The following is a 19237-nucleotide window of genomic DNA, read 5'->3' as shown; positions in this document are numbered from 1 at the left end:
AATTTGCACAAGATTCTGGGCTGCTGCAAAACAGCTTGATGCACAGCACGACTACACAACTACTACTCATGTTGCAATAAGGGCAGAACACTGGAGTAATCAACAGATTAGCCCTGGGGTAATGCTCCATGAGCTTCACAGGGAAGGGAAGATAAAGTCATAAAATAATTACTGGGTCCACCAGCAGAAAAATACATGCAGAAACAAACTAAGTTCTATGAACTGAGAAAATAAAGACTATTTCTATTTCAACATATTTATAGTTTTAGTTATACAAAACATATATCCCCTTTTTTTCCTCTAACCTGAGGTTTAAAGTCTTCTGCCCCGCCATAGTCAAAGAGTTATTTTACGTCTTATCTATGAGGCAATAAAGCTACCAAATGTATTCATGTACTGTGTTACATCCCAGACACAGCTCACAAGGGTAATCTAAGTTTAAAATTACTGGAGCACCAGTGGGAATCTTTTATTAGCAATAGCATAAAATTATTAGCTCTATAGTTGCCAAACCCTTGAAGATTTTTCCAGGGAAGACAGAAGTTCAAGCCTTCATTATGACCCCTTTTTGGTGCAGAAAGGGCTTCTGAATTCATCCTGGTACTGCTTTTTTAACAGAGGCCCTGAAAGAGCCCTTCCTAAATTATACAGGAAAAACTGCCAGGATTCGTCAGGCCACAAACTCATAACTCTTTCAATCAAACAAACCAAACCATCATTATAAGCACAATCTGTAGATTTTGTCTTTTGTTACTAAATCCCATTCCCCTTAACTGGAAAGAGACTAAGCCCCCTCAAAAGTCTTCCTCTGCCCCCAACACTCCCATTCTCCATGGACTTTTCCTGGGTTCCACCCTCAGTGCCTGAACTCGAATGCCAAGGATGGTGTAATGGCTGCACTTTCTTTTCCAAGGCCCCAGTGCCAGGAACTAACGATATGTGAAATGTTCCATCCCTGCAGGTTTTCCTGCTCAAACATTTTCTAAATAAATAAATAATTAAAAACAACAGCATGTGCCACATTTGAGCCCTGAATTCCCGGAGCAGCTCAGGTCCTTAAACTGAATAATTTGCCTCAGCTTGCGTATTGCAAAACCCATTCAACAAAAGATTATGGGCCTTTAAGTGCCATCCAGGCCTGAAATATGACTCTAGGGCTTTAGGATGTCAGCATTGAGAATTGCTAGTGAATATTCTGTTCTGGCAATACTAAAACTACAGTTATTTAGCAATACGGGAGCAGGGAAATAGGGGCAGGGGAGAGAAGGAATCTGACAGAAAGGAAAGGCTATAACTTAGCAGAAACAGAGGTGCAGTTTTCATATGTGGCCACATTAATTCTTTATGGAATAAAATGCATTTGTGAATCAAAAAGCGGATGCAGATTTATATTCCCACTTAAATCTGCCAAAAGCAAGTAAATGAATACTGAGAGCTCATTTTAGTTCAGGAAACAATTTATGAGGACATGCAGGTGGGTGCAGGTACTCTACATGAGCAGTCTCAAGGGGAATTAGCAGCTGCTTCTACTCTTCATAAGAAAGAATAAATAGACTAAACTGAAAATTAGCAACACCTCATTAAATGTAAAACCATCCACATATAAAGCAGCTAGGACTCAATCCTTAAAAAATTCAAAAGGTGCAATGTAACATGAAAGCCAAAGAAGCTTTTGTCATCCCATCACAAATTATTTAGGCTTAGATTGTGGCATCAAGCCAAAGCTCAGAGATAGAGCAGTTATGAGCCACTTTCCCTGGTAAAAGTTGCCTTCTGACCTTAGGTTTTTTAGCCCTCTTCAGCACTTCAAAACCTCCATCTCACATCCCTAAGTCCCCACCTCCCTCCCCGGTGTAAGTTTACATCTGTACTGAAGAGAATTTGTCCCATGCACTGTGTCTAACCAGTACTTAGGGATTATTACTAACTCCAGCTACTTCCAAGAAAGCCTGGATGCTCCCAGGAAAGGCTGGCAATGGCTTTTGGGCTCCTCTTGTAACTGCTCCTCACTGGAGCTCAACTCAAGCCCCATAAATGCATCTATTTCCTAGCACAAACCAATTTCCATGAGTGTTGCATGTCAAAATGAAAATTTGGTACCAAGAAGTCTGTGAGTATCTGCAGCTTCTGCTCTTGTAGCACTACCTCATATTCTCTCCTCTCTCCTACACACTAAGATGGGCACAATCACAGACAAGCTCTGTGGACTCATGATTATTTGCTCAAGAGCCATGCAGCAACAGCATCAGCACATGTGCAGTGGGAAGGGCATGAAGTCTGAGTTTCTACTTGGGTTCCTTTCCCTTACTTTGCAGCTCATACAAAGGTTTGGGTTGGAAAGGGCCTTTAAAAGTCAGATAGTTCAATCCCCTTGCAATGAGCAGGGACATCTCCAAGTAGACCAGGTTTCTCAGAGCCCTGTCCAACCTGGCCTTGAATGTTTCCAGGGATGGGGAATGTTTCCATCATCTGGACAAGCTGGCCAGTGGTTTCATCATTCTCATTGTAAAAATTTTCTTCCTCATATCCAATCTGAAAAAAACCTCTTTTAGTTTAAAACTTTTGTCCCTTCTCCTGTCACAACCAGCCCTGCTAAAAAGTCTGTCCCCTTCTCTCTCATAACTCTCCTTTATGGAAGTTTCCCTCTTTTTATCTTTAAACTATTTCAGGCACCAGGTGAAAGTTTCCATAGAAGAGTGGGCAGTCTTCATTATCCCCATTTTGGAGTTTCCAACCTAATGGATAATCATGTACCTGACTTCCAGTAACCTTTAAACACATACTTCTACTATCAGACCTTTCAGAGATGTTTCAGTTCAGGCTTGTAAACTAAAACACTTGGATTAGTGTCAGGTTTGAAAATCCAGATTCCCTAGAGCTGTGTTGGGGTTTGTTTGGGGGTTTTTTTATTCAAATCACAGTGTTTTCATGACGCAGGAAATTAAGTGCTGATCACCCAGTTCAGAGTTACATATGACTCTACCAAGATCATATATTTGTCTTGCAAAACACCAACCCCTGGCACAACAGAGATTGCTCTCTAGTCTGATAGAACTCTGCCAGTAAATTGTTTTCTAAGGACAAGCTCTGATCTCTGGTTAGTGCCAGAGGAAGGGTGATGCCAGGTAAATCATGTTTGGTACTGTGCCATCTAGGTTTTCCTTGGAGAACCAATATCGAATCTCTCTGCTTAGTTTTGGATTGAAATTATAATACTAAGTAAGTGGCTCTTGATCTACTCACAATTAATGGACTTAGAAAAGACTGAAATACAACTATCAAGAAAAACTGTGACAGAGAATACACTAGGGTCTACATCTGATATTAAATTAATCTTCATAAGTAAGAGAGCCAGTAACTCTTAATTTTATATGCTTATAAACAAGAAAATCATTAAATTGGCTCAGTTCTGACTGCATATTAAATTGAATGAGTAAGGAAAAATCTTTTACTCAACTTTCCTGTTTTACTGTTATTTTGAGTTTTCTTTCAACTCCCTCCAACAGGCTTTTGAGGAGGTTGGGGTTTTGACATTATTTCCTGACACTCATGCATCAAAGAAGTTAATAACCTATAAGAGAACTCAAGGAGAAGGTGCATCTTACACCTGTGAGGCATTAGCAGCATCCTGAGGTGACAGAGAAAGCTAAAATAGCATCAGCTCTCTTACGGAGCAGTTTCAAGATACACAAGTGAAATGTCCTCATGTGAGACAACAGAGTAGGAATTCACCTGATAACAGCCCATGAGGAGAGCTGGTGACTCACACTGGGGCAGAAGGAAAGCTCCTCTCTAGCCCAAATAGATCTCCACTACAGAAATTTACACTGTATTAACAGCAGGCATCTAAACAGACATGACAAGAAGTAACGTAAAACCATCCCTTACATAAAATACGTAAAAAAAAATTCTACCTTTGTATTTTAGCAGCAAATATTTCAGTTTAAGGAAATAGTAATAGATATTCAGGGTTAGAGTTTCCAAATATTTAGAGCTATAACTTTACTGAGCCCTGTGGTTAACGTTCCTGAAGTCATCTATTGTATGCTAATACACCCAGCTGCTCGAGTGTTTACAGGATGAGATGCTTCACTCATTACATGCATAAATATGAAGGCCAGCAGGGACCACTACAGTCTGGGCTGACCTCCTGCATAAAACAGACCATCAAATTCCAAATGTAATATAATTAGGGTTCTCAAGTCTAACTGATAACAGCAGCAAATGCCCCATGGAGACTTTAAAAATGTGTCAGGCAAATTTACACGTTGAAGGTATGCTTTGATGTATGTCACTGAAACATCACCAGAGCTAAGCTCATTCATGCCCAGATCATCTTGGATTTTTTATTATTATTTTTAAAAAGCTATTCCTGACACCATTTCTGCTTCAGGGAAAGCTACAAGGACTGTTTTTGCTCTTGTCTTTTCTTAATATTTTTAAGCCCCTCTCCAGGCAATGGCCTAAGATATTTTTCTGGTTTTCTTATTTACTTGCCTGAAATGACTGTGAATATGGTGCCTGAGGGCTCCTCAGGCTCTCCAAGGACAGAAACTGATGCAGCAGTTTTTTATTTTTTAACCCTCACAATATCAATAGCCTCAATCATGTTGGTTTTTCTCTCCTTTTTAATTACTTTTAGCTAAGTGGACTTGAAAAAAAGCCCTTCAATTAACCCTTACTTACTAAGATATTTCAATTTTTATTAGTATTTAAACCATTGAATCACTTATGCCATCACCCAAATTGGCTGTGCTACATTTTTCTCCCCAGTGGAAAAATTATTCCTAGATAATCATTAGTGTCATCAAATTACAATTCCATGGAGAGCCAGTTCATGTGAATATGCCAATGAACATATAATAGTAAAAGAGGAATGACAAGTTGCCCTGGACTTCCTAGGGTTTGAGTTTCTTATCTGTTTTGGTGTATTTGCCTGTTTTGAGGCTTTTAGGTAATATTTTGTGGTTTTTTACAGGAAGGTTGAAACTTCTTTCAGCAATCAGTAACAGGGGAAAAAAGGTCCAACTCTTTTGGTACCAGCATATTCTTCCACAGTGATACTACTGAGGTGCAACTGTAAGTAACACTAATCTTCAGCCATTTTCTAGCAGGGGCCAAAACACAGCCCAAACTCAGCCTAAACCCATCTCCTGCTTTCAGTGAACACCTACTGAAAACCATTTCTTAGGATAATCCTAAACTTGTGTAATACTGAGTGGTAAGCGTGATATTTAAGTAATTAGTGTATGCAATAGCATCATGAGACATGACACACATGATATTTCCCCTGTGGAGGCACTGATGCTTTCGGCAAGAATGAGGAAACTGGTACAGAGAGTTGAAAGCAGCAAAGCCATGTGAATTATATTAGTTCCCATCCATTAAATATTCATGAACATGGGCTGATATTCATTAATTTGGCACAGATCAAGCTACCCTGAATGACTAGCTCTGGACTTCTAGCAAACAATTCCTACAGTTAAACATTTTCCTAAATGTGACGTGATTTATTTAAAGAGATGTTTTCAAAATGATCAAGTTACCAAGACTTTATGTATCACATTGCAGCTTTAAAAACTTGGTGCCTTCCCCTCCCCCCTCCAAATTTGCCCTGGTTATGAACTCTCTGTGCTGTGGTTTATAGTGGCACTGCTGGGACACGGCTTCAATCAGGCTACAGTGGTGCTGTCAGGTGCTGCAGCCAATTACCTAAAATGTAAATGTTTTAAGAAAGGCAGCACCTTTTGTCAGGACCAAAATGATTTCCAGCCTCCAGTTCATTGTTTCAGAACCAGAAGCACATAACTCAAAAACATTAAACATACAGTAAAAACATCACATGTTGATTTACACATAGATATTGACTAATGCTATCAGTGGAGTATTTACCTTAATCAATATTAAAAGATGCTACCAGTGATTTAAGTGTTGAGTTGGCTCAAAGTAGTCAATAAATGTTTGCATTCATAATCATAAGCTTATACATTAGTTTTTCATTTTCCCCACCCCAATAAACAAATTTAGTAGGAACATTTTGCTACCAAACATCATCTCATCTCCATTTATATCTGAGAGCCCAATTCTCACACCAATGCCAAAAATGTTCTATAATCCACATGTACAGTCACCAGTGAAAGTTCCACACATAAAACCCTTTTTTGGGAATTATGACTAAGGGATAGAACTAGGTGCTGTGTGCTAACGATAAGAAAGAAACAGAAGTTGCGACAAGTTGTATCTAAGCAAAGTTCCTTTCCTGACGTTCAGTGAGTGGGGATTTCTCTGTTACCCACTAACTCATCCCATCTCCAAAGCCACTGCAATAAGCTGCAACTCCAAAGCTGCAGTAATTAATTTCAAGCTCACCTTTACCTTCCTTCATGACAAACTCTTTGTAATTCACTTCTTCATTCTATTCAACTTCAATTCACTACAATTACACTATACTCCTATTTCTGTAATGCTGTTCTCCCCTTCATAACTGTTATCTGAGCCACCAGCCATGATATTATTTGATACACTTTGCAAGAGAAGGAACATATTTATCTTTATGTGGGCTGTACCATCTAGTCAGCAAAAGTAACTTTTAATTCTAGATCTAAACACCACTTGCATTTTGCAGCCTCAGTTGCTGCACTGGACTACAGACAACTTTGACATGTATAGAAAACTAATTTTGCTTTTGCACAAGCTCATTCAAGTCGGACATGAATTGATGCAATTTTTTTCACTGATAACAAGCACAGATATTAACAACGTATCTAGCTCATGCCTAATTTTTAACCATCTTCAATCCTGCTACTCCCACTGATTTTCCCATTAAAAGTTATTTTGGTCCTGTAGCAACAAAATATTCCCAAATACTCTGCAGCCCCTATGCTTCACAGAGTCTCCCAGCAGTTCCAGGCTCCCACCAGGCAACAGCCTCCTATTCCTACGTGCAACACCAGGCAACTCCAGCCTCCCTTCACAGGCAGACACTGATCCTTGACCTTGTGCCGTGAGGGCTCCCCATGCTTTGAGGCTGAGGCTTCTCACTGGAGTTTCATGGCCTTGGCAACTGCCCTGTTTTAGACGGCTGTGAAAAATAAATCTCCTCTGTCTTTTCTCACCAACTCAGCCGTGTTGGTGATAATTCTCGATGCTTCATTCTTATCAGATTCCAGACTCTCAGCCTGAGAGCATCTTCCCAGGCACTACCAGTGAAATTGCTCTGTTGGTATTCAAGGAAAACCCCAAGGAATACTTAATGTTCCAATGTTATGCCCAGGATGCCATCTTGAAATCGTGGTCCCTCCTGGAGATTTAACCAGACAAGTCACTTCCCCTGAATGCATTCACTTCATGGACATGACCTGGGACTTTTGTGACAAGACTCAGCCAGGAAACTGAAGCTTAAACAAAACTATCTGGATCATACGACTTTTTTTTGGAAAGCTTAGACATTACGTGCATCAAAGTGACAAGGTACCACATTTCTTATAATGCATGCCACACCAGGATCCTCATGTGAGCTCACTTTGAAGCCATGGGAAACAGACAATTTGAATGCACATTTTGTTTGTGGGGTTTTTTGCTTTGGTTTTTGTTGCTGTTGTTTCTGATGGGCCAGAGACAGTTTTCATACTCTATCAGTCTTAAATTGCAGAGGTGTCTTCCTCCTCAAACTTCTTTTCCTGGCCCTACTTTGTCATCCAAAAGACACATTTTTTTGTCACTTCAAAAATGGCTCCTTTGCTCAGCCTCCTACCCCCTGCTCTGGATCACAGAACGGCCTCAGCTGCAGCAGAAACAGGCTGAGAATGAGGGCAAGCGCACAAAGTTCTTCTATAACTGGAACTCTTGGAAGCAGCGGGGACACAGACATGAGTAGTGGTTTGGGGAATTGCCCCCTTCAACTTCTTAATCTACTTTAACAAACCTCCTTATTTCCCCTTGATTTAAGGGACTGTTACATACAGTAGCTCTCAGATACATTAACCTGCAAGCAAGGGTAGAGAGGATTGATAAATCACAAAAAATGGATTTCACAAGGGATAATTCACACGGGCAGGGGAAGCATGTCCCTTGTGTGTGTCCTGAGGAGAACACAAAGGGAACGCTTCATAAATCCTCAGGTCATTTATGAATTAGGTTCTAATTTCAACTGTTCTTACAACTGTAAAATGAAAAATATTTATGCATAATAGAATTAACTCTTGTAAAAGCAAGATTTACCTATTTATAAATTAGAGTATCCTTTCACTTCACATCACATTACTTGCAAATAAAAACAATTTCCTGTTCAACTACTGTGCAGCAGCAGTTCCTGAAAATACTGTGCATTTTTTACAGACAAGTTGTGTGTATCATAATAGCATAGGCAGCAACACAAATATTCTAGCCCAAACGTCAGCAAGACCCTCATCTTAGCTTTGGTAGAGAAAATTGTATTGTTACAGTCTTTAATAAATAAACTTCAGTCAGATCTCATTGCCAGAGATTTGTCACTTGAATATCTTCGGATCTTTCCTCACTTTTGAGCTAAAAGCAGAAAAATCATCCAGATCTAGCAAAGCAAAACCCATGAAAAACTAAATTGCAGTTTAACTGGATGCCTATGCTAGATATTTGGCAACACAGCAACAAATCTGAGGTCTGAATCTTCAACATCTATACACATCATGAAATCATTCTGCCAGTGGTACAGAGTGAAAAGTGGCTATAAAATGCTCCCATATCACAAAGGTAATACTTCATAGCACAGCAGGTACTAAATCCAGTATTAACTACTTATTGCACAGAGGGGAATGGGCTAAAAATACTTTTTAAAGAGGAACAGCAAGTCTCCAATCCCCTATATTGGGGCTTGCCTAGAATTAAGATTGGAAAGACAACCAGGAAGGAATGGGCCAAGGAACTGAGCTTACTCTGATCAGGCTCAGCCACATGCTTGTGATTAGATGTTGGAAATAATCCTTTTTGACCCCAGTGAAGCTACACCATGTGTGAATCTTTGGGGCTAGCTTGTTTATTGTTATTCCTAGAGATGTGGGAGTGGGAACGAGAAGACTTGGAAAGGACAGTTACAATTCTGAATAGCCAAGAGGTCCACTCTGTTGTTTTCAGTTGACATGATTGCTGTGGAAACATCCTAGGTAAATAGGAGTCAGATCCACAGCAACTGGCTCTCACATGCAATGGGGTTATGAAGCCCATGGCATGTTCTGGAGCACCAAGCACAAACTTTACTGGCGCACTGCTGAGCCAGGGGATGTGGCTGCAGTTGCACATACACTCTTCTGTTTCTGCCTTAAGACAAATTAAGGCAACACTTGGCCCAGATTTCAGGTAGGGTGTCAAATTAGGGGAGATGGATTTGTTCTCTAGACAGAGGACTCCTTAATACAAAATAATATATGTGCACCCATTTATAACAGGTGGTGTAATCTGCAACAGCTTTTCTGGCCCATGGAAATTCTACAGCATTCTTTCTCCCTTGTCACCGTTATAACATTTTTAAATGCTGTTTTTCTTTCCCCCATTAAAAGGAAAACATTTCTCAGAAGCAGTAGTGGGCTGTTAGGGCTATAAAACAAGTTTGCACAGACCTGTAACACGTTGAGCCACAAGACATGACACAGTGTGTTTTATGGAGCAATTAATACTTGCCTTGGGAGCACTGTGAGGTATGAAGCCCTGTCAAACACACCCTGGTATATCCAAATGCAAGTTGTAAAGCTGCATTTTGCTTCTTGAAAAATAAATATGGAATTAGCTTGCTGGTTTTTAACTTGCCCCAGCTAAAGAATGGAACCTTTCCTCCAGGAGCCAAGCTCAGAGCAGAGGAACATCAGGAAGGAACACTAACAGCAGAAGACACCAATTTCTAACCTACATTTACATTCTGTGGTCTTGATTTTCAGGTTAACATTGTTGCATTTCCCAATACAACCCCACTTCACTAACATCTTCTGTTATGGATCCTGTTCCACAGTTGTTCAGGATTCTTACAGATATTCCTCAGAGCATTTCCTACGTGCATCCCAGTGCCAGCATTTATTATACAAGTGCAGGGCACAGGCTTGTCACATTATCTGCAATAGGTACAGCCCTGTTAAAATAGCTGGCCATGGTGCACATTCATATTTTATAGTCCTTATTTGAACACTGGCTTGAGCTGTTGCAGGGTTTGGAGAAGGCAGTTGCAGTTTGACAGGGGGCAACCCTAGAGAACCTCCCCTCTCCCTGTGAAAGGGAGCCAGGCTGTCAGATTTATAAAGCACTTCAAGTCACAGTGTGCACAGGCACAGCAGACTTTTCACAAATGCTTCAAGCTTCCAGTAACAGCCTGACCCCCACTGTGCTGCACAGCACCAGCCCCTACCCCTCCTGTGGTATTTTGGGACAGCCCAGCAGGGCTAAAGAGACCTGGAACAACTGCAGCAAGCATCATCTTTTCTTTACAAAGCACATTAAGGAGACATATTACAGTAGCACAGGTAGTACCTCAGCTGAAGCAGGACTTTGTGCTAGGCTCTAGCCATGATCAGTTTGTAATGGAATTCAGAAAATTATACCTTTCATCCACAATAATGGGACTTATGGTGGCAGACTGGGGGCTGACCAAAAGCAGGTCTGAAACAGCAATTTAACTGCTTGAGCCCCAAACCCCTCTGTCTTGAGATTAAGAGCAGCACTTCTCACTAAAGAGGTCCCAGATCTGCTCCAGTGACAGGCACAGGACCAGCGCTCCGGGCTGTAACAAGTGAGATACTACTGGTAGTAGCAAGGTTACAAAGACAATGCAAGTTTCCACATAGAGATATTTGTCTCCATTAACCTGCCACCACTGCTCACTAATCACAGTCACATTAAATAGATGTCAAGGAATATCAATTTCTTTGATTTCCAAGGGCCAATTAAAACAAAACATATGCAGAACAACTCCAGTACTTTTCCATAACACGTTAGCATCTACATTCCTCCCGCATCCCATTAGACATTTTCACACGTACTGGAGATGACACACTGTGTGCTGAGGAGGTCAAAAACCCAAAGAAAACTGTCCAAGAATATTGAAAACACTAGAGGCATTTGACATAATTTATTGCACTAAAGAACTGGGGAACAGGAAAAGGTTGATGTAATAATAACATTAGCAGGAACTATAGTCCAGGCAAGCCAGTGCTAAATAAAGTGCCAATCAATAGCTCTTTTATTAGTAGGTACAATCAATGTACAGCAGGCAAGCCTGGCCAATTAAGCTTATCGACTGACCAAAGAGTAGCAGGAAGCATTCTTTCCTCAGTTTTGTTTTCCTTTCTGTAAGTGAGAAATGAGCTCCAGTTTTATCACTGGATTCCCACCAAGGCATCTCCAGGAGTTCCTGTAGAGTGGAAACACTGACAAAAAGCAGGCTTGAGCTATCTTGGTATCCTTTAACCCAGGGTCAGCCACAAGAACCAAAATATTCAAGGGTCACTTACAAAGTAACTTTTTTTCCTAGTGACTGTATGAAGTTAAAATGTTGTTCTTCTAGATGAAGGGGAGAGAACTGGTAAAGGAAGAAAGTACAGTCCCTTAGCAATGCTTAACCATTAACAGTCCTGTAAGACTTTAGAAAATTAAGCCTATTTGTTTCTAATTCCCACATGCACTATCTGAACTTCATAAACCTCCCAGTGTGAAGCAATGTCTGTATCTTTCTTAAAAGAAAAAAAAAAAAAGTCAAACTACAGCTCTGGTAAAAATGATACAGAATTTAACATCTCACCTTGTAATGGCTGCTGAAAATAACAGGAGCTTTAATATTCAACTGTGCCTAACTGTGGAGGTACAAATAGGGTATTTATTCACAACACCCCACTCTCCCTTGCTGCTCTGATCCCCCTTCCTTCGTTATCTCTTTCAAAAGGAAGAAGTTAGAAGACCAGATAAGATGTGGGTTCTCAGCATGATCAAATAAACACTGTGTGGTGATCACAGGGAAAGAAAACACATTGTAGGAACGAATGGTAAAGATTACATTTCACAGAGAATCACACACAAAATTAGCAGCCCAGATGCTGATTTCCCATTGATGTCAGTTAGATGGGATTTCTGCGGCCTGGCTTCTCAGCAGGAGGAGTGCAGCATCCAGCCCTGCAGTCAATCAGGCCACAACTGTCTGCTCCCGTAACTTATTATTGGAATTCAGTGAATACAGCAGAGTTCACCAGGTTTATATCCCTTCAGGTCTGGTGCTCTCAGAGCTTTACAGGTATTTGACATCTCAAAAAAGTCAGGGAAGAGGGGAGAGATTCTCAGCATGTTTGACTACAAGCACTACAGGACAGACCAGTTTTCAGCTTCCTATCAGACTGTTCCCCAGCTGTATCTATTCAGAAAATATTTCAGTAATCATCAGAAGACACCTTTAGCATCAGTCAGACAAATTCTAAAGCTACAGGCAAGCATCTCACTTCTTACACTTACGTTGTTTGCCATTTTCTTCTACCTGCATATGAAAACTTAAACTAGAAGATTAGAGAGAGCAAATCAAATAATTTTGTATCATATCTAAATGTCACAAAGTTCAGTCTTTCCTGCTGCAACTCAAAACCATGTCTGACTCCATAGACTCCAACTCCACTGTGTCTTGCCTACTTTTAGCACTATGGCCTCAGCTGAAATTCACCATCAGTCACACATATACAAGTTGCTTGTATTCATTAGTCAAAAATCAACTTAACACAGTAACTCATTTACTTGCAGTTTTCCTTGCCTACACTTGTGAGACATTAAATACTGTAACTCTTGGCCCACTATATTATGACAGTTTAGGCTGCAAAACAAAGCAATGAACAAAAGGGAGGATAAAAATGCAAAACAGACATTTCCATTTGGCTTTTTATATGACAGTTCATAACAGTTTACAGAAGACAAGAAGCTTGACAAGAAGCTTAACTTGAACAACAGTAACAACCTTGAGGAACAGTATAAAGTAACCCAATTTTAAAAAAGTGTTTCAGTCAACCCCTCTGGCACAGCTTTGCAGGAGCTCAAGAGGTTGCAGAGCTTCTAAAAGTGTCAATCCTTCAACCAGCTGCAAGAGGAAAATGCTTCTCAGTCTGGTTTATTCACTTCCTATTGGCAAATTCCTATTTTGTCCAAAAGAAATTTTTGCCCAGGTTTTTCCAATTTTGTCCAGAATCCCTTTCTCGAATCAGATCTGGCTACCAGTCTCAGAGAGACATGAAGGTGCCTTTTGGATAAAGATGGTTTGCTCTCTCATGTCCCTAAACAGTTTGCACATCAGACACATATATTCTGTCCCAAAATATAAAGAGAATTAATGACCTGGGCTCACTGCTTTACATCAAGCACAGGCCACTTCCAGAGGAAGGTATGCAATCCCTACCCATCACATTTCTCCAGCAGAGCTTTGCTTCAACATTCTGCTGTGCATAACTGCCACAGTAAAAAACTACTCCAGGTGGAGACAAACATCTCTGGAACATCACAGACATGTGGGGCAGTCAATCCCAAGCTTTACTCACCTTTCAGAGATGCTCAGTGCCTGTCTCTGCACACCCATCACCTCTCCCATGGGAGACATATAGCAAGGTCAGTTCGTGGCTGGGTTTGTCACTGCTGGTCACTGCTGTCCCCAGGGGAGAGGCTCATTCCTTCACAAGTGGCTCTGTAACGCAAAAGAGGACATTCTTAGCTTGGGTTGATTGAATAAATTGAGCTAAATATCAGGCCAAAAGTATTTGCCAGAGTAATGTTTGCCATGACCTGCACGGGGGACTCCTGTCTTCAAGTTTTAGTAAAGCCAAACCCTGATCCTGGAGTACTGCTATGCCCTTGAGACTTAGGAGCTAAGAGATCTCAAAGCGCCAGAACATTCATCATGACACTCCCTTCTAATTCTTAGGTCAGCCAGGGCTCTCACACATTTGCATTTTCTTTAGTTTTAATACTCCAGCCTAAACCTTGTGCCTGACTGAAGGAGCTAACCTTGTAACAGATTGGGTAAAGCCAGGTTTGTTAACAAACACAAGGCTTGTTAATATTGCTGAGCAAACTCAATATGAAAGAGCGTTCTAGGATTTGAGTTCATTTTTTTCTGAATTGGTGAGAGGGCCCTCAAATGTACCCCACATCACAGCCAGAAATGTCTTCTGGACTTCTGTTCAGAAACCTGCCCTTTTGTCAGAAGCAATTTGTTCCAAGTCAGATGCAGATGAGTGACTACACACTCAACACACCATCAATGAGAGGCTATAAGGATACAGCTGGACACATGCTACAAAACCCCAGTTGTCCAGCAAAATCCTTGTCAAAATTCCCTTTGTGAATCCATTTTAATGAATTAAAAATAAAAAAAAAAAAACCCAAACCACAAACAAAAAAAACCCCACAGATCTCCAAGAAACAAGATACTTGCATGAAGGCAATTCTGTGAGTGTGGAAGGTGGAGCCTCAAAGCTCACCATTCTTCCTCCTACTGTTTTATATGCTCTGTATCTCTTCCACTGTTACGTTCCCTTCTGAACTGCACAACAGATGGGAGCAGTTGGTTTTTACAAGGTTTTTATTTTCTGATTTCAATTTTTCATGTGTCTTTTGAATTTGGCACAATACCATTCTCTAGTGAAGAGGAGACATTGTGTTAAGCTTAATTATCAAAGGCTGAAACCCAGCAAGCAATCAATCATTTAGTGACATGCTCATGCTTTGACTGATTCGAAAAAATATTTTTTTGTGGCTATTGAAACAAGAAAAACTGTCAGAGACAAAAACAGAATCACTCACTTTGCAGCATATCAAAATATCAAAACTGTAGGGAGATGAGTGAAGAATGTTCGTTTGTTTTTTCTGAAACTAAATCCAACTCTTTCTGGCATGTGAGCCCGGAAGTTGTGTAAGATGTGTTTTATTGTAAACACGATCTTTCTGTCAAGGTTTGCCTTATAATTCAGGCTGAACAGTCACAAAACTTTTTCATAAACGACTTTTCTAAAGAGTCAAGGTTGCTTTGTTCTTTAATTTTCTTTAGTCTTTCTACACATCCCCCCCCTTTTTTTTTACTGCCAGATAAGTGCTCTGGCAGCTGCATTCCTGGGGAACACTGACATCCAGTGGAGAGCTGGGGTCATCCCCAGAGCCCATGCAATGGCCCCCAAGTAAGCATCTCCCCCCAGAACTCTGAACAGCTGTAGGAGATGCCTTGAATTACAAACTCTGAGCAGCAGTCTCAGACAGCAGCTCAGCAACAGCCTGAGCCACCTTCAGCTGCAATTGTTATTTTGTCTCCTAAATTCTCATAAAGGTGATCACATTCCTGGCTCTCTTATTTCTAGTGGTTTACACATGAAGCTTAAATGTGGGGTTTGGGGTGGGTTTTTTTCAGTTGAGGAAATGTTGAAAGAAAAACCACTTTTATCCACTGACCAGCAACTCTACCATGCTTGCTTGTTTTTTCAGTGACATAGGATGACAAATCCCATGTGTTTAAACAGCACTGTATTTCAAATGATAGTGTACAGTCAACAGTTAACACTGTTTTTCTTTGGAGAAACAGTCTCTATAAGGTCACTCTGGTGTTATCACCTAGAATAAAGGCATCTGATATCATTACCCTGGCCCCAACAATGACGTAGACGCATTTGCAAGTTTACATAACAAAAACCTAACCAAATAAAAACATCAGACCAAACTTAGCCTGCAAAACAGGTCCACAGAACCTATGTAAAAGTGGAATTGTCTTCTTGTTGCTTTGCAGTAGCACCCTAGATTCATCCATTGGCATTCTCCTTTTGATACCCTGTGTTGCTGAGGAGCATGTTGGATACTGCTACAGCAGAGGACAACAAAAATTATGGTGCTGGTACCATTGCCTCCAAACCAGGGTAGGTGCAAGTTTGAAGAAAGAACAGCTGCACTGCAAGCTACAACTGAGAATCCTGTCTCACAAGGAAATGGTTGATGTTTCTAAGCTAGTTTTCTTTCTGCACTGCATTCCAGCACAGAACTTCAACATATAGCATCCTACCACCCCAAAATGGAACATACCCCATTATGACTGCAAGGCTAACCACAAGCCTGAGCTGTGGGGGAACTTGAACCTTGGAGTCCCATATCCCAGGGACATCCTTGCAGCTATTTTGGGTGAACAGCTCCATTTTGCTCCCTCTCATTTCAGACCTAAGGCACTCTCAGACAGATCCATTGTCACAAAAGCTTTCTTTCATTGCATCAGTATTTCCAAAGAAATCTTTTATCAGACGTTCCCAAGCTGCTCCAATTGACTGTATTTACCTTCTGACCAAGAAACAAGCCACACTGTGCTCTGCTCCACAACATGTAATTTTAAACCAACTCCAAAAGTTGTTTTAAAAATCCTCCAGATTTACATGGGTAAAAATGAGATCAAGTTGTGTCACATGTTTCTTGGCTTGCTGTAGTACAAATAACAGTGCAGTTATATCCTCTGCAACCCACACTGAGAGAGCATATGCTCCAAATGGTATCCTTCAGCACTTTCCTATCAAGAACAATACTTCAGGACAGCCTAACCACTATCACATTTTCTTCAGAAGGATTTGTGTGCGTACTTAAAAATAGCAGCAGGGAGTGGAGACACTTTAGAAGGATGTACCAAAACCCTGTTAAGCCAAGCCTCTGCTCGAGCACTTTCCACAGCTGGGACCAGGGAACATGCCAAACAACCAACCTTTGTCTTCCAAAAGAGTCCCTGCTCCAAAGGTGAATAGGAGACACCTGTTTACTCATGAAGGTATGACAAAAAAATCATAAGTCTCCACCAAAGCTTATACTATTTTAACCTAATTTTCAAAAGAATATCTAAAGATTTTGAGTGCTGTGATATGTTTTCCTCCCTGTAGCAAGCCTAACTACTTCTGTCTTATCAAAGCAGGATCTCTCTTTACTCTCTGATTTTTTGATACACAGATTAAATAGAAAAAAATTACCTTTTTATTAAAAATCAGTTTCTCAGTGCATCCTTTCCAAGGAAATAATAGTGGATGGCTCTCATTTCTACAGCTAGCAAACTATGTGGTTTCTTTTATGAGCTAAATGAAAGGAACATACAAAATAATCATTATGGATTTGTATGAAATTACTGGGTATGGAATGCAGTAAATCCCCAAACAAGCTTTAACTATAGCTTGTAAGATATAATCATCAGGTAAAACTGCAGACTCTCCTTTTGTAAGATGCAGCAGAAACCTAATATTTTATCGGAAACCTTGATTTATGTTTAATAGCTCTGCTACCTACTAAAAAAGATCTTGTATTAGCAAATGGGTACAGATCCAGTCCATTAGCTTAGGACAACCGAAAAACTCAAGGGTTTTGTGAACTAATGCAATAAAATATCATTAAATACTGTAGCATGACAAGACAGACAGAAGGTTTGAGTTGAAAGTCAGGAGAAGTGTTTGAAATGAAGTAAAATGTACAATAGATATGTTTAGGTACATCTGGCTTACATTTGCAGTAGGTCGTCAGAGGACCTTAGTGTCTGTGATGTAAATGAATAACAGAGCCCTCAACAATTTAACTGTCATCAGTATAAATGCTTTAACTGGCACAGTAAAGCAAAGCTCTGGGCCTCTTTCTAAATCTCCATAAGCTGCTGGTCTGAATTATAAACTGGGGCTGCATTACCTGAAGATGAAAGCAGCCAGGTCAATTCACTTAAAACCAGAGAATTACCACTGCAAAGCTGTGATGAGCAGCTAAGGAGCACGTGTGTGTGTGTGTGTGTGTGTATGTGTGGTTGTGTTTTTAATGTACAGTTTCACAGAGACAAGAGGAACGTCTGACTGTGCAGTGATTCCAAATCCAGACCTAAAGGTTTGGTGAGAAGGGAGATAGCCATTTGATTTCCAACTACTTGAAACTCCTAGACTGTAAGGCTAAATATAAGCCACCAGATATTAGATCTCTATTAAGAAGAGGAACACAACTGCAAGGAAAGAGTTGCTTCTGTATCAGCTGCTCCAAGCCCACTGTTTGCAGACATTTCCCTATCAGGAAGGGCCATCCTGTTGAGGAAGTCTGACTACACAAGCTCTGTCACTGACTTAAAGGGCTCTACTGAAATCCTCTCTCCTTCCTTAGGCACACTTCCTCCACCTTCTTTCAGCCTTCGGATCACCAGTTTTGGGAAGCAGGAATTAGCTCCCCACGTGCTGTAGCATACATGGCACCACCACCACAGATCTCAAGTCACAATACACCATATAACCAACAGCAGCCAGGTGTAACTCCCCTCCACTCCTCTCACTTACCACCTTCAACACACATTTCAAAGCCACTCTTCCCACACAAAAGTCCAATATCAAAGAGCAAGACAAAACTGAGTGTAAGATTCCCAAGGCACACTAAAGCCAAGCAGGCTTCACTGCTTTGAAATTTTGTGAGTTAGATATACTGAACAGTTTATTTGACAAGTAAAGGCAACTATACTTAGATGTGAAGGCAGATTGATCACATTTACTGCAATGTGGCCAAATAAGCATATTGTCACCATAACCTTCTGGGCTCAAGATGAAATTGTTACCCTCCTCTCCAACAAACACATAGAATGTTCACTTTTATAATAAATTCCAAACAAATTAATGGATTCCAACATGCATCATCAAATTTATATTTCCTCCTCCACAGAGTCCTACCCCTGTAAGTAATCCTTAAAATTCGTCATGAAGCTTTCAAAACAATTTATGCAAACAAACATCAAGCAGAGCTATTTGTATTGGCAGCACATTTCACTTAACAACCTACAACAAGGAACAGATGGTCTGAGCTCTGGAAACAGCTACAAAGAAAACAGTAGGAGCAAGTCCATCAGAAGCACTTTTTTCCCCCAATTTTGTGAAGATTACAGACTTGTTCTTGTTTATTTCTTTGATTAGGCTGTTATTTTATGTACTCATGAATCCTTCCCTTGCATTTCATGGAACAAATCCACCAGAAGCACATTCCCCAACTGTGTATAGTTACAGAAGCACTGCTTTAAGAACTGAACTATCTGTTCCTCACTGATTCAAGGCTCTCTAAAGTGCCAGGGAAGAAAGCAAAACAACGTGCAGATGTTGTACAAGGGATTGACAGATTTAAGGCAAACCCTCTCAGCAATTCATAGTTCTCTGTCCTTTTGCCCATCCCTTGGTGTCCAACATTAAAACAAAAAAAGGAGCTGATTCACACACTCACATCAATTACAGATCACTCAGCG

At 40.5% G+C, this 19237-nt stretch overlaps 1 long non-coding RNA gene across 1 annotated transcript in view; it reads right to left on the bottom strand.

Annotated features, from left to right (window-relative positions):
• LOC125331995 overlaps window positions 1–19237 on the bottom strand; it is a 379455-nt gene that overhangs the window by 333791 nt on the left and 26427 nt on the right. The window contains exon 2 of the long non-coding RNA XR_007206321.1: window positions 13524–13666. This is a non-coding gene — a long non-coding RNA (uncharacterized LOC125331995). The remainder of the gene's footprint in view (window positions 1–13523; window positions 13667–19237) is intronic.

Source organism: Corvus hawaiiensis, chromosome 12 (genome assembly GCF_020740725.1).
Source record: "Corvus hawaiiensis isolate bCorHaw1 chromosome 12, bCorHaw1.pri.cur, whole genome shotgun sequence".
NCBI lineage: Eukaryota > Metazoa > Chordata > Aves > Passeriformes > Corvidae > Corvus > Corvus hawaiiensis.
The sequence above is the reverse complement of the archived record's forward strand: the minus strand, read 5'-3'. Positions and strand labels throughout refer to the sequence as shown.